This window comes from Oryx dammah, unplaced genomic scaffold (assembly GCF_014754425.2).
Source record: "Oryx dammah isolate SB20612 unplaced genomic scaffold, SCBI_Odam_1.1 HiC_scaffold_11203, whole genome shotgun sequence".
Lineage (NCBI taxonomy): Eukaryota > Metazoa > Chordata > Mammalia > Artiodactyla > Bovidae > Oryx > Oryx dammah.
This window is the reverse complement of record NW_024080596.1, coordinates 4,961,163-4,987,583: the sequence shown is the minus strand read 5'-3', so window position 1 is coordinate 4,987,583 and position 26,421 is coordinate 4,961,163. Positions and strand designations below refer to the sequence as shown.

General features: G+C 39.4%; 1 pseudogene; it reads right to left on the bottom strand.

Annotated features, from left to right (window-relative positions):
* Positions 1-17,740: 17,740 nt before the first annotated feature.
* On the bottom strand, positions 17,741-20,312 carry LOC120860800 (annotated as a pseudogene).
* Between the last annotated feature and the right edge of the window lie 6,109 nt (positions 20,313-26,421).

The window sequence follows — 26,421 nt, the reverse complement described above, 5'->3', positions numbered from 1 at the left end:
CTTTTTCACTATCCTCTTTCACCCTCCTCAGGAAGCTCTTTAGTTCCTCTTCACTTTCCTCCATTAGAGTGGTATCCTCTGCATATCTGAGGCTGTTGATATTTCTCCCAACAATCTTGATTCCAGCTTGTGATTCATGAGCCCAACATTTCCCATGTTGTACTGTGTATAGAAGTTAAATAAGCAGTGTGATGATATGCAGCCTTGATGTACTCCTTTCCCAAATTTGAACCACTCCATTGTTCCAAATTCAGTTCTAACTTTGCTTCTTGACCCACACAAGGTTTCACAGGAAACAGGCAAGGTGGTCTGGTATTCCCATTTCTTTAAGAATTTTCCACAGTTTGCTGTTATCCACACAGTCAAAGGCTTTAGCATAGTCACTGATGCAAAAGTAGATGCTTTGCTGGAATTTCCTTGCTTTCTCCATGATCCAACAAAATTTGACATTTTGATATCTAGTTCCTCAGCCTTTTCTGAACCCAGCTTGTACATTTAGAAGTTCTCAGTTCATGTACTGCTAAAGTCTAGCTTGTAGCATTCTGAACATTAGCTTACTAGCATGTGAAATAAGTGCAGTTGTGCAGTAGTTTGAACATTCTTTAGCATTGCCCTTTTTTGTGATTGAAATGAAAACTGACCTTTTCCAGCCCCGTAGCCACTGCTGAGTTATCCAAATCTGCTGGCATATTGAGTGCAGCACTTTCATAGCATCATCTTTTAGGATTTGAAATTGCTCAACTGGAATTCCATCACCTCCACTAGCTTTATCCATAGTGATGCTTCCTAAGGACCACTTGACTTCACATTCCAGGATGTCTAGCTCTAGGTGAGCGATCACACCATTGTGGTTATCTGTGTCAATAAGATCTTTTTGTGTATAGTTCTTCTGTGTATTCTTGCCACCTCTTCTTAATATCTTCTGCTTCTTTTAGGCTTTTATGGTTTCTATCCTTTATTGTGCCCATCTTTGAATGAAATGTTCCCTTTGTATCTCTAGTTTTCTTGAAGAGATCTCCAGTCTTTTCCATTCTGTTGTTTTCCTTTATTTCTTTTCACTGTTTACTTAAGAAGGCTTTCTTCTCTCTCCTTGTTATTCTTTGGAACTCTGCATTCAGATGTGTATATATTTCCTTTTCTCCTTTGTCTCTGACATTTTTTTTTTTAATCCTCAGCTATTTGTAAGGTCTCCTCAGATAACCATTTTGCCTTTTTGCATTTCTTTTTCTTGAGATGGTTTTAGTTACCACCTCCTGTACAGTGTTGCAAACCTCCATCCATAGTTCAGGCAGATCTAATCCGTTTGGTCTATTTGTCACTTCTACTGGATAAGGGATTTGATTTAAGTCACACCTGAGTGGCCTAGTGGTTTTCCCTACTTTCTTCAATATAAGTCTGAATTTGGCAATAAGGAGTTCTGCAAGAGATAGGTAATGGGAAATAAATGCAACTGTCTAAATCTAGAAAAAAAATATGGATAACTTTTTCCCATGGAGTAAAATCACATTTTTCTCCCTCAATAGTTCACCAAAAAAAGAAATAAATGAAAATTAAAGAGATAAGAGAAAAAATATAGATGAAAAGCAGAATGAGTGTATTAACTCAGAGAGAATAATTTTAATAATAAATGAATTAACAGCTAATGGCAAAATGCATATAAATTAAGTAAAATTTAATGAAATATTGGTATATATGTGAAAAAGGCAAAGACAGAACCCCCAAAGAAATTCTTCCCTTACTTGTTTATAATGCCATTTATACCTTTTCATTAATAATGTCAGAGTCAACTCCCCACTCCACCCCAGAAAAGTGATTCTTTTTTCCAATAAAGGCACAAATGAGAACAGATTTCAAGTAAAACCAAGTAAGATATGAAAAATAAACCGTTTCCTGTGAATAGTTCCAAATAAGATTGTATTCCATAGAATGCATCCCACCAACGTGGAATGAACCCTACTAAGTGAATTTCGGAGAAGGCAATGGCACCCCACTCCAGTACTCTTGCCTGGAAAATGCCATGGACAGAGGAGCCTGGAAGGCTGCAGTCCATGGGGTCGCTGAGGGTCGGACACGACTGAGCGACTTCACTTTCATTTTTCCCTTTCATGTATTGGAGAAGGAAATGGCAACCCACTCCAGTGTTCTTGCCTGGAGAATCCCAGGGACGGGGGAGCCTGGTGGGCTGCCGTCTATGGGGTCGCACAGTCAGATGCAACTGAAGCGACTTAGCAGCAGCAAGTGAATTTCAGTAAAAATCCACAGAAGCATTCCTGGTTCAGGGCCACCATTTACAGCTCTACTTTCCCACTCACAAGCCTTACTGATTCAGGCAAACAACAAATAGATTCTACAACACCCAGTCATTATAGTGAAGCTCAAAAGGAGGCAAAAAGATAAAAATCACTTTATACCAGGATAAAATAAATATACGTTTGTGATATAACCACATTAGCCATAGTCGGAAGAAAACACTAGAATCAAGTGTGTTTGTGCAAGAGAAACAGAGAGAGAGCTACAGAAACAGAACAAAAAACAAGAACCCTAAAAATCCATGTTAGATGAAAAGTTTTAAAATGCAATATATATAGCACATGAAAATGTAGAATTTCAGGCAGAAAATAATTTTTCTGCCTATAGACATTAGGATTTTTGCCCCTGGACATGAAAATTTCAGTATTCTTCTCTCACATTAAAAAAAAAAAATGAAAAATCATGAATTGTCAGGTTTTTCTGAAAAGCCTAAACCATGGCAAAGAAATACCTAATTAAGATAAAAAAATGGCTAAAGGTGAAAAAACTAAGACAAAGCATGCATGTTGTTAACTAAAGGGCAGCTAAAGTTATTACATTAGTTGAACATGACCACATGATATTTAAAAAGAGTTAATAAGAGGTATTATTGTAAATTAAAAATATAATTTCCATTACTTAAATAAATTGTTAAAATTTAAAAAAGAACAGAAGATTGAGAGATAAATTTCTGAATAAAAGATAAATGATGTAGAGAAACATCTAATATTGAACTATTAGGAGTTTAGAAACAGAGCACAGAGAAAACAAAGAAGAGGAAATTATTAAAGAAACAACATAATCAAATATGCTAGAGATGAGAGATGCACAAACATGCAAAAAAATAAACATGAACAACTTTGTAAGGGACAAAATAGCAAGGTTAAATAGATCATTCATAGAACCATTTAAAGAGAAAAATGAGATTAAAAGATTTGAATCAACATCAGAATTTTAATTAACAAGATGAAATGAATTTTTAATTTCATCTCTCTGAATGAAAGGGACCCTTCTCTTAGTTTGTTAATGGAAGAGGGCTTCTCAAAGTGGACATGAAAGGAATATTTAGAGATCTAAATATAAATGAAAAAGGGGAGTCTCTTGAAAGATCAGTGAACTATTGCTGACATTTTTAAATTTTTAAATTATATGAGATGTGGTTACAGAAAGAGAAAGTGTATAATTATTACAAAATTTGCCTAGAATAAGGAAATATTAGTGTCAAAATTAACACCCTGAAGAATGTCCTCACTACTGGGACTTCAGGTAATTTGTAAACATTGCCTGAAAATATAACCTTTATCTTTCTCTTCCCTTTTTCTGCCCAGATTACACTATGTCTAGACTAGGAGCATTGTGAGTTTTTACTATACTAAAGATTCTCAAAGCATCACTTTGCTTTGAAAATAATGTTATTGTGTATGATTACACAGAACCTCAATTTAGCCAACATGGCGTGGTCAGTCTCTTACCCCATGGCCTCTCACTCTTGCCCCACATTTTGTAAATAATGATTATGTAACAGCTGAGATTAGTTATAGTACAGTGCATGTACAGAGCATCACAAGGTGCTCGCTTGGCCACAAGCTACTTTTGTTCTATGAGTAGATATAAGCTTCACTTGAAAAGGCCCAGAAGGGTCGTGTGAGGTTATATTGTGCTATGTCTGCAGTTCCTACAGCTCCTCACATTTTCTTCCAGCCTCTTTGCTTGTGCCTTGCCTACCATGAGTTCAGGGAACAGTGCAGACAGTGGGATACAGCAAGACAATTGGTACAGTGAGCAGAATCAGCAAGACAATTGATGTGGTGTTCGGAAGCAGGTAGAAGAGCCTGAGGCTCCAGTGGATGGAGGAAGTCAGTGGCCACCCTACAGCATGTGGTACCATGTGGCTGTGATTCTCTCATGGTAGGCTCCAGTGGAAGACTGGGAGGCAGTGGACAGTTCACCAGATAGCATTGAAAAGGCATTACAGACTGGGAGTTCCCATTTGCTGAACAAGGTCGCATGGACTGCTGCTGGCACTGTGGTGTGGATTTTTCTGATGCCCTGAAGGCAAGTATGGATACTTCTCTCTGTGATGCCACACTGGTGAGCAATGTGCAGAGATACTTGGAAGGACTACAGCAACATATATTAGTGTTAGAGCAAGAACCTCATGGCCCTGAAGAACCCAACATCTCTCACAGTGAGCCTGTAAGTGATGGTGAAGATGAGTGTTATGGGACTGTGGGTCCCTGCTTGGCAGTGAGGCCCACTGTGCAGCAGAAAGTGACATATGAGCAGCTTATGGCCCCAGGAGGGCATCCTCAATGGGCTCCCAGTGTGACTGGGTTCACGACTTATATTCTCAGGTGGAATTTGTTGACTTGGGTACACCATTTCAGCAAAATCTAGGGAAGCCCTTGGCAGTATGGCTCTTGCGACTTTGGGAAACACAGGTGTACAGCATCATGTATTTTAGGAATGAGGTAGGATGGCTGGCATCTACAACCACTCACCCCTCACTGAGACAAAGGTTGCAGGATGTTAGGCAGCTCATGCAGGGTGTGCCTAACCAAACACACACCCTCATGGAATGGATTAACTCTGCCATCCATACCATGTGATCAAACGCAGGAGAGCTCTCAGATACTGTGAGTAAATGGCATACCTATGTTGAGTTGACCCAAGTGGTGAGAGAACTGGGCATGAAGCAGTCAATCGTTAACCCTAATCCTCAAGGCCCAGATGATGAGTGTTTTACTGGCAGCATTTTAGACACCATTTTGAACAATGCCCCATCTACCTGTTTTGGATCCCTGACTGTTATTCTTGCACCCTATGTCGGGTGCCCCACCTATGAGGCAAACTCAATGATGGCTAGCTTGGTAGAACTGAGAGTCAGTGGCAGGCAAAGTGGACTAGAAATGTGAAGATGCTGAAGAGAAACTAAGCTGGTAAAGGCCCCATCTGGGTGACAAGAAGGAAAATATGGGGTGGTTTGCTGGCAGCAGGACTTGACAGATTTAAAACTGACAGCCCAGTGGTCTGCTCCTAGAGCTGCGGAGGCAACTGAGACCAGAGCAGTTTATCAAGTTTGGGAAGCACCCACAGCAAGAGAAATGGGTGGTTCAGTTGAAAGATGAAATGGCACCCATGGATGTTTCTTTCAATGATGCTCTTTTCCACTTTGAATAGGGCTCAGCCCAAGGTGCCCTCCTGAAGAGCCCAAGCAGGGATGGGAGACTCCATACAGAACTTGCAATTCTCTTGTCACCAGCTAATGTATAAAGGAATGGCCCTAGTTGACACTGGTGATGAATGTAACCTTGTTTACAGCAAGCTAGAAGCTGTGTCCTAGATGTAGAACAGTGTACTGTAAAGGCTGTGTCCTGTGATGTAGATTTAGTAGAACAGTTACTGTAAAGGTTATGTCCTATGATGAGCTATTAACCTTTGTTTTTCTTGTAAATTTAGAACAGAGTGAAAGCATTTGGGATCACGTGGGTGGGCTGCGAAGGTCCCCTCTTTGAAGGGTGAATCTGGTGCCTATGGGGGCTTTTGTGGGGCCTTAATAAAAAGCCCTGCAGGAGTAGAGTTGCCCCTCTGGAGGCTTTCCTGCAATTTCACAAGGACAAACAGTGGACTGGACTTAGCTGTGGAAGATAAAGTGTGGTGATTTCACGCTGAATAATTCTCATAAACACACAAGATTATGAGAGACAGTACAGGGAGAGCTCGAGGAGAAGCAGCTCCCTGAGAAAATGCTGAGTGCATATTTTATTGGTAAGTTATCTTGTAATCTTTAAGAGCAGTAAAGCAAGACAGAGACCAGAACTCATCGATTAAAGAAGCTTCCTCCTGGAAGTCTGGAGGTAATTGCATATGAGTGGTAAAGAAAGGCCTTTGAAGATAAGGGGGTTTGTTCTGCATGCAGAACAGCATCTAGCTAATGCTGACATGTCAGATAGAACATCTAACTTAAGGGTAGGGGAGAGCAAGCAAGGAAGAGTGAATGAGTAAGATTAAATTCCAGGAGACATTTCTGAGAAAGCATTAAAACATGGTTCCCACAATAAAGGCACCACACATGCAGAGGGTGGCTCTTCTAGCCCCATGAGGGTAAGGACTGCAACATGAGTTCCAGGAGATACCTGGTACTGAGTATTGCTATGCATTGGGGATGTAATTGCTGTCGTAGCTACTGCTGATGATGCAAGATGTAAAGTGTTAGCATTACTCACCAAGGAAATATCACGGGAGATGGACTGCACATAGATTGTGAGGTGAGAGACCCTGAAGGGGTGGAGGGTAGGGAAAGAGCAAATTAGCCAAGATGGCATGCTTAGTCTCCTTTACCCCAAGGCCTCTCATTCTTGCCCCACATTTTGTAAATAATGACTGTGTAATAGCTGAGATCACTTCTAGCACGCTGCATGTGCGTCACAAGGTACTCGCTTGGCCATGGGCTACTTTTGTTCTATAAGTATATGTAAGCTTCACCTGAAAAAGCCCTGAAGGTTTGTGTGTGGCTATCTTATCTTATGTCTGCTGCTACGACTGCTGTGCCAGCCAGGAGAGAATAAATGTGTCTGCAGTTCCTATGGCTCCTCACATTTTCTCCCCAGCCTCTTAGCTTGCACCTTGCCTACCACGGATTCGGTGAACAGTGTGCCCAGTGAGACATGGTGAGACAATTGGCACTGTGAGTAGGATCAACAAGATAACTGTTAAGGGTTTTCTTGTGTTTTCTAAAAAAAAGCATCTGTGGAATCAGCCTTGCGACTTTGGTAGTCATCACCTTGATATTCTAGAACTTTGAAAGTCATGAAAGGAAAGATGTTTTGGTTTTGAGAAAGAAATATGCCAGAGAAGTTCCATTAGTTCCCACTGATGAGAGATCCAAATAAGGACCTCTGACTGGAAATAATAAGGAGAGATAGACAATGAGAAAAAGAAGAAGAGAATGAGATTAAAAAAAAAAAAAAAAAAACACAAAATACCAGTTTATCCTTGAGAAAATGAATCACAGATTTACTTGAGGAAAGGGCTATTATCTGTGGGAGCAAGGGACTTCCTTGGTAAAGGATGACAGCAAATTTATGGAATTTTTGCACTGATATTGTGGTTAAATCACATACAGTACATTATGTTAATGTGCATTGTAAGCCTGGTTGACAGCTAAAAAAAGGATAAGGTGAGTGCTTTATTGACTTAGTGTAAAGTGTGGCTTTGGATTGAAGAAAATTCAAGTAATACATTTCAGAAGTAATACATTTTTCTGAGGGAAAAATGAGACTTCGACATGATCTTGAGAGACTTGAATTTCCCATTTAATTTACACTTGGCTTCCCTGTTCAGCTGGTAAAGAATCCACCTACAATATGGGAGACCTGGGTTTGACCCCTGGGTTGGGAAGATCCCCTGGAGGAGGGCATGGAAATCCACTCCAGTATTCTTGCCTGGAGAATCCCCATGGACAGAGGATCCTGGAAGGCTACAGTCAATGGAGTCGCAAAGAGCCCAGCACGATTGAGTGACTAAACACAGCACAGGCATATATATGGGCTTTCCTGGTAGCTCAGATAGTAAGCAATCTGCCTTTAATGCAGAAGACCCATGTTCAATCCCTGAGTCAGGAGAATGAGATGGCTATCCACTCCGGTATTCTTGCCTGGAGAATTCCATGGACAGAAGAGCCTGGAAGGTTACAGTTCTTGAGGTCTCAAAGAGCTGCACATGACTGAGTGACTAACAGTTTTACTTTCAGGCACATATTTAGGAAGATGTTCCATAGGGGAAAAAAAAAAAAAAAAAACACAGGAGACTACAGAAATATCTCTAGTCCTGAGTAACAAACATACTGTGTCAATAAAGATACAGAGGAGACAATGGCACCCCACTCCAGCATTCTTGCCTGGAAAATCCCAGGGATGTAGGAGCCTGGTGGGCTGCAGACCATGGGGTCACTAGGAGTCAGACATGACTGAGCAACTTCACTTTCACTTTTCACTTTCATGCATTGGAGAAGGACATGGCAACCCACTCCAGTGTTCTTGCCTGGAGAATCCCAGGGACGGGGGACCTTGGTGGGCTGCTGTCTCTGGGGTCGCACAGAATTGGACATGACTGAAGCGACTTAGCAGCAGCAGCAATAAAAGAAAAGACAGTCAACACACACTTCCTCTTCTTCATGCTCACCCTCATTAAACAAAAACAAACAAAAAGCTAAAACATCTAATTTCTCATCATTACTCTATCTCAGTTACAGGGGGATGAAATTTTGGATTCTGCATTCCAGATTTCCTGCAAATTCTTTCTAGAAAAAGACATAAATCCCAAAGAGTTATTTTACCTAATACTAACACTATTACTGCTAAGGTGGCCCCCATTAAGAATTAGCCAGAATAGTACTTACTTCTACCCTTTCACAACAATGAATGTTTTCCTTGGTAACATATCATTCAGAATTGAGAGGAATCACATCCCTTTTAAACTGCTTTTTGTATGCCTTTTAGGAATTTTTCTCGTCGGCTTGTTGTTAGAGTTCTGCTACAGTTCCATTCTATTATTTTACCCAAAGGCCACATATAGTATAAGAAGTATCTTCTAGTCTTATTTCATCTGTTACATGTTTTGCTGAAAATATTCCAAACTTTGGAATCATTTCCTAATATACATGCAAGCTTTAATTTTTGACAATAGGGTCTTCAATGTTTTGTTTCATTTGTTACTCTAACTTTCATACCAAAGTTTAATTTATATTAAATTTACTGTAAGCTAATACTTGAATATTCTAAGCACTATCACTATGAAATGAACTTCTAAAATGAGTGAATTGGAAAAATTCTCTAACTTGAAATACAGACACAAATTTCTTATTTTAACATTAAGAACAATTAGGAATATTTAGAAATGATTCTTTTGGCATCTCAATTTCCTCATCCATAAAGTATATGTATTCAGCAAGGTACTTTGTGAGGATACCTACAACTCTAATATAATCCAAATCTATTTTAAATTCCCAAAAGTGTGCAATGAAGTATATCATCAAAAATGGTTTGTTATCAAATAGTCCAAGACTCATAGAATTTCATCTGTTCCTCTAGGAAATTCAAGTGGCACCTTAGTATACTAAAAACTTTGAGAATTACAACAGGAAAGAACCTGTTCAGAAGAACTATGCGTAATTCCCATTATCATCAACAAAACATTTAGAAACTATAAGTCTCATGTGGCAAATCTCTCTCAAGTATTTCCCATTCCTTAACTCTGACAAAAAGCTAACATTTTTTTTAATATCTACAAAAAATTCCCCTGAGAGTTGAAAAATTATTTCAATGGTCACAATGAAGTGGTATATGCTATGAATGGGATGGAGAATAATGTCACTTTATTTCTCCAAGCAGCAGGTGTTCATCAGGGACTTCAATATCAAACAAAAGTAGTGGATAAGGGTATGAGAAGGTGTGGCTTTGACAGAAATAATAATTCAACTGCTAATGTTGGGTGCAACATACCCTCTGCACAAACTTTATTAAGCATGCAATTATTCACAGATTAGGTAACAAGTATAACAGTAGAGGATGTAAATTCTAATTAGTTCTTAAAAACAAGTTCTTTTTGCAATTCATTTGACCTTCTTTAAACAAAGTCTGAATTGGAGAGTACTCAAAGAATTACAATTTGCAACACATTGATATTAAACTAACATTTTTATTTGCTGACTTAACCCCTCATCTCACCACACATTAGGGACTGACTTTTACTGAAGGTAGACTTTATAGGTTCAATGTTGTAAAATTCTAAAATTAGGGTTCCGAATTTGGGGGCAATAATCAAAGAAATGTGGAAATGAAGGTACAAGCCCCAAATTGCATATATGTCTTAACTTGAATAATTATTAAGTTTCTTTTAAAGTACTTATAAGAAACAGTGTAGTTTGTGCATTCTTCAGGTACATTGAAAATTAGCCTATCTTAAGATAGCCTTTTCAAAGTGTAATAAGGAAATGAAGCTTTCAGAAATATGTCACAAGAAACAGTAGAGAAAGTTCTCCAATAATGATAAATTTCCCACCTTTCATTTCACAAAGTAGACTGTGTACAGATACAGCTACCTGCAATTTGAGTATCTTAGGGGAATTATCATAAAAATAATTACATTTTTGATGCATATAAAAATGTTATCCATATCACCATTTGGAGGATAAAATGAGTAGTTAGAAGATAAATGTGTAACTTCTGGGTTGGGGGGTGGAGAGAAAGAATACAGCATTTCTCCATAATCACCAGTGGAGGTATCTCTTCTATAATGTGCACTTCCCTTTGCTCATCTCCAATATCTTAGCGCTCTGTGTTTGCCACACCTAGTAGGAGATGGGGGAAATCCTGCCTACAGCTGAGATTATCTTACAATTTAGGGATCTTGAAGGAAAAATTAAGTTGATTTATAGAAAACACAGGAATGTAATTTTTTTCTTGCATACCCAAGTTTTTAAGTTAAAATACATGTCCACGTCCTTTTAACTGCTTTTATCTTTCAGTTCAGTTCAGTCACTCAATCACGTCAGATTCTTTGTGACCCCATGGACTGCAGCACACAAGGATTCCCTGTCCATTGCCAACTCCAACAGCTTGCTCAAACTCATGTCCATCAAGTCAGTGATGCCATCCAACCATCTCTTCCTCTGTCACCCCCTTCTCCTGCCTTCAATCTTTCCCAGCATCAGGGTCTTTTCCAAAGAGTCAGTCACATCAGGTGGCTAAAGTATTGGAGTTTCAGCTTCAGCATTAGTCATTCCAATGAATATTCAGGACTGATTTCCTTTTGGATTGACTGCTTTGATCTCCTTGAAGTCCAAGGGACTCTCAAGAGTCTTCTCCAACACCAAAATTCACTGAAATTCCTGAAACATCACCTGTTACCTTAACATCAACTAAAGAGATAATTACACAGAAGTTGATAGCACACGCTGTGACCGCCTCCCTCATACTTTTTTAATAAACCCTTCCCTGAAAGCCACTGGGTAGTTAGGATCTTTTGAACGTGCGCTGTCAGTACTCCTTTCTTGGTCCTTTAAAATGTACTTTCCTTCACCACAACCCAGTGTCAGTATATTGACTTTGCTGCCCATCAAATGAATGAACCAAATTTTGATTCAGTCACACTGTCAACCATACAGAAATCCCTGCTACTGCAACCACATGGAGAAAAAATTTGACTCAAGCTGACCAATAAGAATATTTGAGTTCATGGCCTAATAATTAATCCAAAGATGATCAAGGCATAGCAGTGGCAAGCAGAATCTTCTTGTGATTTTCAAGGATCATTGGAAGAATTTGAGTATCCTATAGTATAAAATGTACTTTAATTTTTATTGTAAGAGACACAAGTGCAAGTGATGATTACATTCATTGTGTAGAAGAGTTTTTCTGGAAATGAAGTTGATTTCAATGGGAGGACAAATCAAGAGACAAAGAGAAAGACCCAGGGTAGGTGAGTCATTGATTTCCAAATCAGGTTGTTTCTCAAATTAGCATTCACTTGGCCTTCCAAATACCAAAATCCAATAAATCTCCCTTGACCTTTAAAATGTATTTTAAAACTAATTTGTGTTGGTTTTTTTTTATTAATTAAAATCTAAAACATGCACTGATAATGGGTTCAGAATGATTTAAGTATCTTCTACATATTAACCCAGTAAAAAACAAAGTTAGGCTCAATGCAAGATTGTCCACTGCTAAGTCACTTCATTCGTGTCCAGCTGCTTGCAACCCTCTGGACTGTAGCTCGCCAGGCTTCTCTATGCATAGGATTCTCCAGGCAAGAATACTGGAGTGGATTGCCATGCCCTCCTCCAGGGGATTTTCCGAGCCCAGGGATCAAACTTGCATCTCTAGTGTCTCCTGAATTGCCAGGCAGATTCTTTACCACTAGCTCCACCTGGAAGCTCTGCAAGATTGCCTACTTTTTTTCTATTTACCAGCACCCTTAGCCTTTCAATGGGTCAGGCTTTCCCGGTGGCTCAGAGGTGTGTCTGCCTCCAATGTGGGAGACCCGGGTTTGATTCTTGGGTCGGGAAGACCCCCTAGAGAAGGAAATGTCAACCCACTCCAGTATTCTTGCCTGGAGAATCCCATGGACAGAGGAGCCTGGTAGACTACAGTCCACTGGGTCTCAAAGAGTCGGACACGACTGAGCGGCTTCACTTTCTTTCACTTTCACTTTAGCCTTTCAAATGAATCTTTTACTATACATTAAAAAAGACTCATGATAAATGATTTGATATCAGAATTATTGAGCTCCATGTTCACTTCTTTTTTTTTTGCCAATTGTTAAACTCTTGAGAGTCCCTTGGACTGCAAGGAGATCCAACCAGTCCATTCTAAAGGAGATTAGTCCTGGGTGTTCTTTGGAAGGACCGATGCTAAAGCTGAAATTCCAATACTTTGGCCACCTCATGCAAAGAGCTGACTCATTGGAAAAGACTCTGATGCTGGGAGGGACTGGGGGTAGGAGGAGAAGGGGATGACAGGGTGAGACGGCTGGATGGCATCACCAACTCAATGTACATGAGTTTGAGTGAACTCCGGGAGTTGGTGATGAACAAGGAGGCCTGGCGTGCTGGGATTCATGGGGTAGCAAAGAGTCGGACATGACTGAGCCACTGAACAGAACTGAACAGAGTATTTAATTATTTAATTTTTTATCTAATAATATCTGATTAACTATCTGTTTATTCATCTTCCTAGAAATAATGATGGTCATATTGTTACTATGATCCCCAGACTGATCAAATCAATTAATACATATAAAATATTTTTAAAACTGTACAGCATCACACAAATAGGAATTTATAATTGTTGTTAAATTATGAAGTTAATAGAATTTAATAAAATTTTAATAGGAAAAAATTTTAACTCTTCTTCTCTGGTAATTACTTTTAATAAACACATTTTCAAGGCATTTTATTACTATCAGGAAAACAGAATGCACAGATCTCTATCATTATACCATGTAATAAAATTGTAGTTTAATTACCTGACAGTTTGAGTTGATATTTAAAATGAATTTTTAATATTCTGCTATATTGATTTATATTTTGAATTGTGATTTCAAATATTACTCAAGTACGCAAATTCTTTAACTCTCATTTTCATTGAACAACTGTAGGAGGAATTCTAATTGTAATGCATATCACGCTTGTTTATGTGAATATGTGGTTTTGCCTCAGAGAAATTATGAATTAATTTGCTTTTAGTGAGAAAGTAATTTGAGCACAAAGAATCAGAAACTAGGTGAAAATGGAAATAAAACATCTTGATCATCTAAGAGGCCTTAAGGAAAAAGGCATAGTATATTATTTTTTTGTGTTTCAAAACATGTTGTCGCACATGTTACATTTTGGAAATATAATGCTACCTATAATATAATTAAATTGATTATGTTCTTATGTATTAATATAAAATATAAGTATATATGTGCTATTCACAATAGAGAACTAATGAAAGCACATGTGTATGTATCTAACTTCCTATATTCTAAATCTGGCTGTTTCATTTGACCTTAAATGAACTGGTTGTACACATTTCCATTTCTTCAATATTATTTGTATAAATATTTTCTGAATTCTTACAGAATTAAGAAATAGCTTTAGGATTATGTGAGCTGGAGAAACATCTGACAAACGTTCCACAAATTACTAGTTATGAAAAATGTTAGTAGTTGATTCTCCCAAACTCTATAAAGCATCCTTTTTAAGCAAAATCTTAATAAATAAAGCATCCTCATTAAGCAAAATCTTCAACATGCTAATCTTTTAAAAAATCACTTGAGTTAAAAACAAACCATTTGTTTTTAATTAGCCACAATAAAATATAAATATATTTTTACAATCCCAAAGTTTTGTTTTCAGCAAAGGCCATTTGTTTTTATATTTAAAATGATGAAACTGTTGCAGGAAGGCAGACCCCTTCCAGGGCCTGAAACTGGGCTCTTGTCTAACACTTGGAAATGAATTGTCTGAGGAGACACGTGCTGACAAAGCAAGAGATTTTATTGGGAAAAGGTACCCGGGTGGAGAGCAGTAGGGGGTAAGGGAACCCAGGAGAACTGCTCTGCTGCGTGGCTCACAATGTCGGGTTTTATGGTGATGAGATTAGTTTCCGGCTGGTCTTTGGCCAATCATTCTAATTCAGAGTCTTTCCTGGTGGCACATGCAACGCTCAGCCAAGGTGGATGCTAATGAGAGGGATTCTGGGAAGTGAATGGACACGCAGTGTCTCCTTTAGACCTTTCCTGGACTCTTCGGTTGTTGGTGGCTTATTAGTTCCATATTCCTTATCAGGATCTCCTGTCATAAAGCAACTCATGCAAATGGTTACTATGGTGCCTGGCCAGGGTGGGTGGTTTCAATCAGTGTGCTTCCCCTAACAAAACAATATTTTCTTTGAGTGAAATATGAACAGGAATCATTTGAAATCAGTGAAAGGGCCATTGTGACACAGAGAATTGTCTCTTGAGAGGGCATTCATTGCAACATGTAACTAGTATACCCTAAGTAATCAGGAGAAGAGGTAGAAGTGGGATCTGAAGAGTGTATTACACCCATACAAAATACTGTTAGTACACTTTTTACTACTGTTACTAGCTAACTCTTCTGTGGGCAAACAAATTTAATCTGAAAACCACACCATGAGGTGAGTGTTAATTTATATGCTTTTTATGTATAAGGACATGGAGGCACAGATGGAGCTCATTTGTAGCAAAATGGCCCCAGCATTCACACTTCCACCCACTAGCTCTTCCCCTGCTGCTCCCTGCTCATGCAGCCAGGAAGGAGTCTTGTAGAGAGTGACAAAGGGAAATAGCAAAGGAGAACATAATAAAGGAAGAATGAGGAAGTCTACTTCAAAGTGAAAGATAAGGTGTGTTAATTTTCAAGAATCTAGAGATAACCCACAAGAATAGCCAGAGTAGCCTCTGCAGTACCAGAAGAATATTCATATATTTGTTCAAACTCTACTGAAGTAGAAATGGAAAGGACTCAGAAAAACCTGCAAACAAATAACGAGAGACCAAGAGTGACGTGAGATGTGGATACTCTTTTGGGGCAGAATATATGACAGAGGTCAAAGAGGACTAGGTAGGTCACAACTATGACTCTTTTTGCTCCTGCCTAATAGAACTTCTAAAACCAGCTTGAACATCTGGAAGTTAACAGTTCACATACTGCTGAAGCCTGGCTTGCAGAATTTTGAACATTACTTTACTAGTGTGTGAGATGAGTGCAATTGTGCAGTAGTTTAAGCATCCTTTGGCATTGCCTTTCTTTGGGATTGGAATGAAAACTGACCTTCTCCAGTCCTGTGGCCACTGCTGAGTTTTCCAAATTTGTTGGCATATTGAGTGCAGCACTTTCACAGCATCATCTTTCAGGATTTGAAATAGCTCAACTGGAATTCCATCACCTCCACTAGGTTTGTTCATAGTGATGTTTTCTAAGGCACACTTGACTTCACATTCCAAGATGTCTGGCTCTAGGTGAGTGACCACACCACCGTGATTATCTTGGTCATGAAGATCCTTTTTGTACAGTTATTCTGTTTATTCCTGCCACCTCTTCTTAATATCTTCTGCTTCTGTGAAGTCCATACTGTTTCTGTCCTTTATCGAGCCCATGTTTGCATGAAATGTTCCCTTGGTATCTCTAATTTTCTTGAAGAGATCTCTAGTCTTTCCAGTTCTGTTCTTTTCCTCTATTTCTTTGCATTGATCACTGAGGAAGACTTTCTTATCTCTTCTTGCTATTCTTTGGAACTCTGCATTCAGATGCTTATATCTTTCCTTTTCTCCTTTGCTTTTCACTTCTCTTCTTTTCACAGCTATTTGTAAGGCCTTCTCAGACAGCCATTTTGCTTTTTGCATTTCTTTTCCATGGGAATGGTTTTAATTGCTGTCTCCTGTACAATGTCATGAACCTCTGTCCATAGTTCATCAGGCTCTCTGTCTGGAAAAAGCAGAGGAACCAGAGATCAAATTGCCAACATCCGCTGGATCATCCAAAAAGCAAGAGTTACAGAAAAACATCTATTTCTGCTTTATTGACTGTGCCAAAGCCTTTGACTGTGTGTATCACAATAAACTGTGGAAAATTCTGAAAGAGATGGGAATACCAGACCACCTGACCTGCCTCTCGAGAAACTTGTATGCATGTCAGGAAGCAAGAGTTAAAAACTGAAACATGGAACAACAGACTGGTTCCAAATAGGAAAAGGAGTACGTCAAGGCTGTCTAGTGTCACCCTGCTTATTTAACTTCTATGCACAGTACATCATGAGAAAGGCTGGACTGGAAGAAGCACAAGCTGGAATCAAGATTGCTGGGAGAAATATCAGTAATCTCAGGTATGCGGATGACACCACCTTTATGGCAAAAAGTGAAGAAGAACTAAAAAGCCTCTTGATGAAAGTGAAACAAGAGAATGAAAAAGTTGGCTTAAAGCTAAATATTCAGAAAACGAAGATCATGGCATCTGGTCCCATCATTTTATGGGAAATAGATGGAGAAACAGTGGAAACAGTGGCAGACTTTATTTTTCTGGGCTTCAAAATCACTGCAGATGGTGATTGCAGCCATGAAATTAAAAGACACTTACTCCTTAGAAGGAAAGATATGACCATCCTAGATAGTATATTGAGAAGCAGAGATATTACTTTGCCAAAAAAGGTCCATCTACTCAAGGCTATGGTTTTTCCTGTGGTCATGTATGGATGTGAGAGTTGAACTGTGAAGAAAGCTGAGCACTGAAGAATTGATGCTTTTGAAGTGTGGTGTTGGAGAAGACTCTTGAGAGTTCCTTGGACTGCAAGGAGATCCAACCAGTCCATCCTAAAGGAGTTCAGTCCTGGGTGTTCATTGGAAGGAGTGATGCTGAAGCTGAAACTCCAATACTTTAGCCACCTTGTGCAAAGAGTTGACTCATTGGAAAAGATTCTGATGCTGGGAGGTATTGGAGGCAAGAGGAGAAGGGGACGACAGAGGATGAGATGGCTGGATGGCATCACCAACTCGATGGACATGAGTTTGAGTGAACTCCGGGAGTTGGTGATGGACAGGGAGCCCTGGCATGCTGTGATTTATGGGTTCGTAAAGAGCCAGACACAACCGAGCGACTGATCCGAACTGAAATAGAACTTCAGCATGTCCTGAATTCACAATGCTGAAAACTGAATACAAATTTGAATGTTAAACATTTGTAATAATTTCTGTAATTCATTATGATGACAAATTTCAAAATTCACTAGAGAAGCAAAAGGTTTACCTATTTAAAACCTAGTCTGCATGTCATTTTTATGAATTTATCAGACATTACAGATTCTTTTGCAAATTGTTCATTCATTTCTTCTCTCCATTCAGTACTGGCAGTTTCATAAATCCGTGATGCTTTTCATAGTCTTTTTTTAAATATAATAGTCTGTTTTAATATAAACAATTGTTGGAATCAATCAATGTCCATTTCAGGAAGCTTCTTGTCTGAATCTAAAGGCACAGCTGTGTCTGTACCCTGCTTAGCAGCCTGAGGGCCTGGGTTGTCTCCTTGTCCATCCACTGGTCCATTCTGCTCTGCATTTTTTGCTCCTCTTTTGGAGGTTCCACTTTGGGTTTGGGCTTTGAAATTATAGGACTGCAGATACTCGTCAACTCTTTAATTTTAGCTTCAATCTCTTTTGCCTTGACAACTGGATCCATGGTCAGACTCTGCTTGTTCTGCAGATTCAGCTTGTTATTCATCCACTCCATGGCCTCATTCGTGCTTTTTTCCACCTTTAGCATGTCAGCAGCATCCAAATGATCATACTGGTCCTCCTTGTTTTTGAAAGAGCTGATTACTTTCATATACTGTTGGATTTGCTTCCCTAGATCGTCAAATAATTTTGGTCTTTCTTCAGATTCCTGGAATTGCATCTTAATAGGCTGACCTAGATTTTTTAACTCAGCCAATTTATCAACATAAACTTTCTTTGGCTGGTCTTTTCCATCCTCATACAACCAATTTTCAGTATCTTCTAGTTTCAAGGTAAAATTCTTACGGTCATCTTCACTCACAAACTTCTCATATTAACCACTCAGCTTGTGTCTCATTTTGTACACATATTCTTCTACTACATTTTTAGCATCATTCCTCTCTTTCTCTACTTTATCCTGCATGATCATCTTACCCTCGTTTTCAATGTATAAGTTGAGCATTTCTCTGTTTATCTGCTGTAAGTGTTGATTCTCAATTGGCAGGTCCACAGTATTGGTCTTCACTTTTGCCTTCTTGGCTTGAGGTGGTTGGTCCATCTTTTTGTCTTTTGATCCAGCTTGAGAGATCTCCATTTCTTCAGACTCCACCCTCTTTTCTGCTGGTGTCTGCTGCTGTTGCTCTTCAACATGTGGCTCCTCCTGGTCCACTTGCATCTTCTCTTCCTCCTTTGCATTCTGATCTGTTTCCATAGGTTCCTTATTTTCCTCAAACTTGTGCACTTCCACTAGAGATGCACTGGACACACTGAAAATGCCATGGACATTTATTCGAACCTTGACTTTCACTTTTGAACAGGAGCCATCAGACTGAGGAGTGACTTTCTGAACTGACAATTGAGCTATAGCAGGATCTGGATAAGGCAAATCTTGAGGAGAGCTATAATAAGCCTCAAGAGTGAAAGGTTCCTTTCTATAAAATATGAGTACTTTAGAGAAAGGAACAGCATGATTTTTCGAAAAGACTTCACAGTCACTTGACCCTTCTTCAGCTGGAGAATTCCATCTCAGAGATATTGGATATGGCACTACATCAGTGATAGAAAATTCTCTGACTTTGAAAGCAGGCAATAAGATTGCACACTGCTATGCACAGCCTCGAGTAACAGCTTCATCGGCATTTAGTGTTGTACTAATTTCTTTACCAAAAAATTTGCTGATCTTCTCTTTCACTGCAGGGATTCGTGTTGCACCACCAACTATCTCCACTGCATAAATATCTTCTTTCTTTAAGTTGGCCTGTTTCAAAACACTACGAAGTGGTGGCTCCACTCTAGCTAAGAGATCATCACACATCTCCAGAAATTTGCCTCTATTCATAGTTCCAGAAACATGAACATCATTCATAAAACATTCGATGCTCAAAGGAAGGTCTGAAGCATTTGCACTCATCAGTTTCCTGAGTTTCTCACATTCCTGAGACAGTCGTAATAATGCACGGATTTTGGACTTTATGTCTAGCTTGTATTTCTTTCCAAATTCTTCACAAAAATGATTTACTAGCACCTCATCAAATTTTCTGCCTCCCAGTATTGTGTCAGATGCAGTGGCCAGAACTTTATGTTTTCATCTATTAAATGCACATACAGAAACTTGATAAGAAGAATGCCCTATGTCTACAAAAACTACATTTCTTGGTTTCTCTTCTAAGGCAGGAAGATCTTGTTTATAGATTCCATATGCAAGAGCAACTGCAGTATTTCATTCATTAATCACAGACAGTTGAGACCAGCAGTCTGTGTTGCATCCATCACTGATTGTCTTTCTGCATCAGTATAGAAACAAGGAACCGAAACAACACAGTCCACAACAGGCTTCTTAAGAACACTTTCTGCTGTCTCCTTCAGTTTGGATAAAAGCATGGTAGTCACCTGCTCTGTGGTAAAACTACGTTCCTCCTCCATGTATTTTATCTTTATACTTGTTAACCCAGTGGGCAACTGCACAATATCATATGCAAGTTTGGATTTTTCTGCCTCCACAAATGGATCAGAGAATGCTCGGCTCTGGAATCTTTTAAATCCTTGGACTGTGTTCTTTGCATTGGAAATTACCTGGCTTTTAGCTGCTGCTCCAATTGAGCAATTCTTAGGTCCAAAAGAAATGCAAGCCAGCGTGCAGCGGTCGCTGTACTCATTAGCGATCCTTTCGATGCTGCTGGGGCGGGCTACAGCTACGTAGCAGCTCTGGAACCCCAGGTCTATGCCCAGATGGTAGGTGTTGCAAAAGGGCATCAGAGGGCAGACACATTGAAACCATTCTCACAGAAAACAAGTCAACCTAATCACACTAGGACCACAGCCTTGTCTAACTCAATGAAACCAAGCCATGCCTGTGGGGCAACTCAAGACGGGTGGGTCATGGTGGAGAGATCTGACAGAATGTGGTCCACCGGAGAAGGGAATGGCAAGCCACTTTAGTATTCTTGCCTTGAGAACCCCATGAATAGTATGAAAAGGCAAAATGATAGGATACCGAAAGAGGAACTCCTCAGGTCATTAGGTGCCCAATATGTTACTGGAGATCAGTAGAGAAATAATACTAAAGCTGAAGCTCCAGTACTTTGGCCACCTCATGCGAAGAGTTGACTCATTGGAAAAGACTGTGATGCTGGGAGGGATTGGGGGCAGGAGGAGAAGGGGATGACCGAGGATGAGATGGCTGGATGGCATCGTGGACTCGATGGACGCGAGTCTGAGTGAACTCTGGGAGATGGTGATGGACAGGGAGGCCTGGTGTGCTGCGATTCATGGGGTCGCAAAGAGTCGGACACGACTGAGTGACTGAACTGAACTGAACTGATGCCCATCACCGACATGGCGCCAGCTACAGCTCAGGCTCCAGCCCAAGTCCGGCCGGCAAGACAAGACACGGACCCCGGCGGGGCTGGTGTGCAGAAAGCTGGCCGCGTGGGATAGGGGGACCTAGGATAGTGGGGGACGTGTGAAGATCCACGCGAGTGCCTAGGGTCTTGGAAAGAGGGCCACGCTGAGGGCACTGCTCAGGCCGGCTCTAGCTCAGCGGCTGCACAGTGGGCGCCGGTATTTTCATAGTCTTTTAAGATAACTATTCTTTGTAATTTTTTATCTTTGTACCACATAAGTCTATTAAAAGTTCAAAAAATAAAATTTAAATATAAATAAAATTTTAAATAAAATAATGAGTATTAGCTGTTTCCTGGCTTCCCTCATAGCTCAGCTGATAAAGAATCCACCTGCAATGTGGAGACCCCATGTTTGATCCCTGGGTCAGGAAGATCCCTTGGAGAAGGGATAGGCTACCCACTCCAGTAGTCTTGGGCTTCCCTGTGGCACAGCTGGTAAAGACCCTGCCTGCAATGTGGGAAACTTAGGTTCAATTCCTGGGTTGGGAAGATCACCTGGAGAAGGGAAAGTCTACCCACTCCAGTATTCTTGCCTGGAGAATTCTCTTTTCTTATGGGACACAGATTATTATAATCTTCATATATCTTTTAATTAAAATAAAGCTATTATTTTAAAATTTTATGGAAAGTATTAACTTTTTGTTAATGTTTTTGATGCATCTAGAATGACACCACACAAATTGTTTAACTGGAGAAACTTTTGCTTAAAATTTAAATTATTAATATATATATTAACAGACAATTCAAAAAATATTTTAAATCTAAAAACCTCAGTATGCTTATTCTATGTAAACAATAAAATATTACCAATATGTTATTAATTGCATTCCTCTTTCTTAAACCCAAAAGTAGATACTCCTGAAATTATTTTTATTTTTTTCACTCCTAAACATTCATTATTTAGTTTTATTATATGTGTATGCAACATGGAGAATTACTACTCAAAGATGTTCTAAACTAAATGTCACTCTCTGGGGGTTTTTAGAGCATATGGGTAATACAAATTTGAAACCTAAACTTACCTTGCAGACCCTGTCTCCTGTTTCTCTAATGGTCATTAAAATTCAAGACACACTTTAGGGTCTGTTTTTTATTTTGGTTTCTGCTTTCTATTTTCATTAGTTTTCTTTCCTTTTATTTTTGCTCTGAACTATATGGATTTCAATTTGTTAGGCTGGAAATTAATCAGTTGTTTATAACACCTAGTTTAGAACATTGACTTTCACCTCATGGTACTTTTATTCACTGCAATCTATCTTTGAAGCAGAAAGGCAACCCCCATTTCCCCAACTCTCAGCCTTCAGGGAAAGTCAATCAGAGAATTAGAAAAGTCTAGTTAATGCCAAGGCTATAAGAAAGGTCTGGTGCAGATTCAGTGAATGACATAGCAAAGAGTGGAGAGCCAATTGCTTTACACAGCATCTACACTGAAAAATATCTCCCTTTTGTAGATAAGCAACGGCACAGAAGTGGAGCTCAGTTTAGTTCAGTTGCTAAGTAGTGTCAGATTCTGCAACCCCATGAACTGCAGCACTTCAGGCTTACCTATCCATCACCAACTCCTGGAGCTTGCTCAAACTCATGTCCATCGAGTTGGTGTTGCCATCCAACCATCTCACTCTTTTTTGTCCCCTTCTCCTGCCTTCAATTTTTCCCAGCATCAGGATCTTTGCAAACGAGTCAGTTCTTCAAGCCAGGTGGCCAAAGTATTGGAGTTTCAGTTTCAGCATTAGTCCTTCCAATGAAAATTTAGGGTTGATTTCCTTTAGGATGGACTGGTTTGATCCCCTTGCCATCCAAGGGACTCTCAAGAGTCTTCTCCCACACCACAGTTCAAAAGCATCAGTTCTTTGGTGCTCAGCTTTCTTTATAGTCCAACTCTCACATCCATATATGACTACTGGAAAAACCATAGCTTTGACTAGATGGACCTTTGTTGGTAAACTAATATCTCTGCTTTTTAATACGCCATCTAGGTCGTAATAGCTTTTCTTCCATGGAGCAAGTGCCTTTTGATTTCATGACTGCAGTCACCATCTGCAATGATTTTGGGAGCCCCCCAAAATAAAGTTTTTCACTGGTTCCATTGTTTCCCCATTTATTTGCCATGAAGAGATGAGACCAGATGCCATGATCTTAGTTTTCTAAATATTGAGTTTTAAGTCAACGTTTTCAGTCTCCTTTTTCACTATCATCAAAAGGCTCTTTAATTAATCTTCACTTTCTGCCATAAGGCTGGTGTCATCTGCATATCTGAGGTTATTGATATTTCTCCCAGCAATCTTGATTCCAGCTTGTGTTTCATCCAGCCCCCATTTTACATGACATACTCTGCATATAAGTTACATAAACAAGGTGACAGTATATAGCTTTGATGTACTCCTTTCCCTGTTTGTAATCAGTGGAGCTCAGTGGAGGGCAAAGATATGTATGGAGGTTCCAGTTAGCATGACCTTAATTAAATTGAATGGCTTCATCAGTGCAGAAGAAATTTATCTTGGGATGAAAAATTGTCTTGCCTACTTCAGAGTTTGATTTCCTCAGTAGAAAAGTTAAAGTGGCATAGGAATATCAGGGTCTTAATTTTTCTAATCATATATTCAGTGCTTTAAGTTTAAGTGAAGTCGCTCAGTCGTGTCCGACTCTTTGCGACCCCATGGACTGGAGCCTGCCAGGCTCCTCTGTCCGAGTGATTCTCCAGGCATGAATACTGGAGTGGGTTGCCATTTCCTTCTCCGGGGGGGTCTTCCCGACCCAGGGATCAAACCCAGGTCTCCTACATTGGAGGCAGGTGCTTTAACCTCTGAGCCACAGGGAGGCCAGTGGAGAGACAGTAAATTAAAGCTGGATGGGAGAAAATAGATAAAATATAAAGCCTGCTGTGTTTTAAGCATTTTAATATAATAGTATGAATCAATTTTCAGGATACGTCATTACCATTCAGTTCAGTTCAGTTCCGTTCAGTCGCTCAGTCGTGTCTGACTCTTTGCGATCCCATGAATCGCACCAGGCCAGACCTCCCTGTCCATCACCAACTCCCAGAGTTCACTCAAACTCACATCCATCGATTTGGTAATGCCATCCAGCCATCTCATCCTCTGTCATCCTCTTTTCCTCCTGCCCCCAATACCTCCCAGCATCAGGGTCTTTTCCAATGAGTCAACTCTTCCCATGAGGTGGCCAAAGTACTGGAATTTCAGTTTGAGCATCATTCCTTCCAAAGAAATCCCAGGGCTGATCTCCTTTAAAATGGACGGATTGGATCTCCTTGCAGTCCAAGGGACTCTCAAGAGTCTTCTCCAACACCACAGTTCAAAAGCATCAATTGTTCGGTGCTCAGCTTTCTTCTCAGTCCAACTCTCACATCCATACATGACCACAGGAAAAACCATAGCTTTGACTAGACGGACCTTATTCAGCAAAGTAATGTATCTGCTTTTGAATATGCTATCTAGGTTGGTCATAACTTTTAATCTGTCCTTATCTCTGTTTTTTGCTCTGATAGAATGCAGGTGAGTAATGGAGATATGAGAGAAGATAGGGTGCCTTTCCTTATTAATCCACTCGACTTTCCTTTGGTGCTCCATTGTACTTAATTCATCCTTCATATTTTCTTTTGACAATATTTCTTTAAATTTCAGACAGGTGGAAGGACTTTTTCTAATATCCAGGGATGATATAAACTCCATTTTATATCGATTTATTTCAAAATGAAATTTAGATATCCAAGGAAGTCAAGTGTCTTGTCCCAGAAGCACCACCCTGTACACTTGATTTTTTAAGGCAATTAAAATGAAAATATTTATAAAGAATTTTTGAGCTCAGGGAATGGGAGCAATAATAAATGCAGGGGAGCAGGGAAATAAATCAATTTTGAGAACCAATTCAAACTTAAAGAAGATTGTCCTTTAACTAAATTTAGAGGACATTCTAAATAGGAAACTTTTAAAAGGAGAGAGAGAAATGTCTCTGCAAATAATTGGTTGACTATTTTCCTTGTCGGTGGAAAAAAAAAAAGATCATGTCAAAGGAGTATAAGCTATTGAAATCCCATAACTAGTTTAGAAAGAGAAGATAATATCCCATTAGTGTCTTTGATAGTAATTTTGTTAAAAATTTAAAAAGGAACCTTGTTATGAAGAAACATAATTGCCCCCATGGAATACAAAGCCTCAATTATAAGTCATATAAAGATACAAAAAGTTCCCAAGGCACCAATGATATATTGAGAAAAATGCTTACTAGTATAACTACCTATAGTTAATTAAAAAATCAACCTTTCAACTGAATGTGTCATGTTTGGCTCTGATATTATGAAATCATCTGAAAGAGGGCAAATTCTCTGTGCAAATAATTTGAAATACATTTAAAATAAGTTATGTTATAAGCAACTTATTTTAATTGCCTTTAGAACAATTGAAATTTCTTCCTTTTATACTTAGAATTTCCCAAGTAACATATCATAAATATAGAATTTCTTTAAAAATATTGAATTACCTTGAGTAAAATTATTTTAATTTAAAAAGTCTGTCACAACATTGTAACTCAATATAATTCACTTTATTCAGGCCAGTCTGACTCCCAATGATCTTCTTTTATTTTTTAATCAATTTACTTATTTGAATTGGAGAATAATTACTTTACAATATTGCAATGGTTTTGCAATACATCAACTTCAAGGAGATCAATCCTAAAGGAAATCAATCCTGAATATGCATTGGAAGGACTGATGGTAAAGCTGAATCTTGAATACTTTGGCCACCTGATGTGAAGAGCTGACTCATTAGAAAAGACCCTAATGCTGGGGAAGATTGAAGGCAGGGGGAGAAGGGGTCGACAGAGGATGAGATGGTTGGATGGCATCACTCCATGGACTCCATGGACATGAGTTTGAGCAAGTTTTGGGGGGTGGTGATGGACAGGGAAGCCTGGCATGCTGCAGTCCATGGGGTCGCAGAGTCAGATAGGACTGAGTCACTGAACAACAGTAACAACATAATCTGCCACACAGGTATACATATGTTCCCTCAATACTGAACACACTGTGTCATAACAAGCAACCTTTTCCTCTCAAAATAAGAGACCACTCAGCACATGGACATCACCAGATGGTCAACCAGAAATCAGATTGATTATATTCTTTGCATCCAAAGTTGGAGAAGCTCTACACAGTCAGTAAAAACAAGACCTTGAGCTGACTGTGGCTCAGATCATGAGCTGCCTATTGCAAAATTCAGACTTAAATTGAGTGAAGTAGGGAAAACAGATAGACCATTCAGTTCAGTTTAGTTCAGTCACTCAGTCGTGTCCGACTCTTTGCGACCCCATGAATCGCAGCACACCAGGCCTCCCTGTCCATCACCAACTCCCGGAGTTCACTCAGACTCATGTCCATCGAGTCAGTGATGCCATCCAGCCATCTCATCCTCTGTTGTCCCCTTCTCCTCCTGCCCCCAATC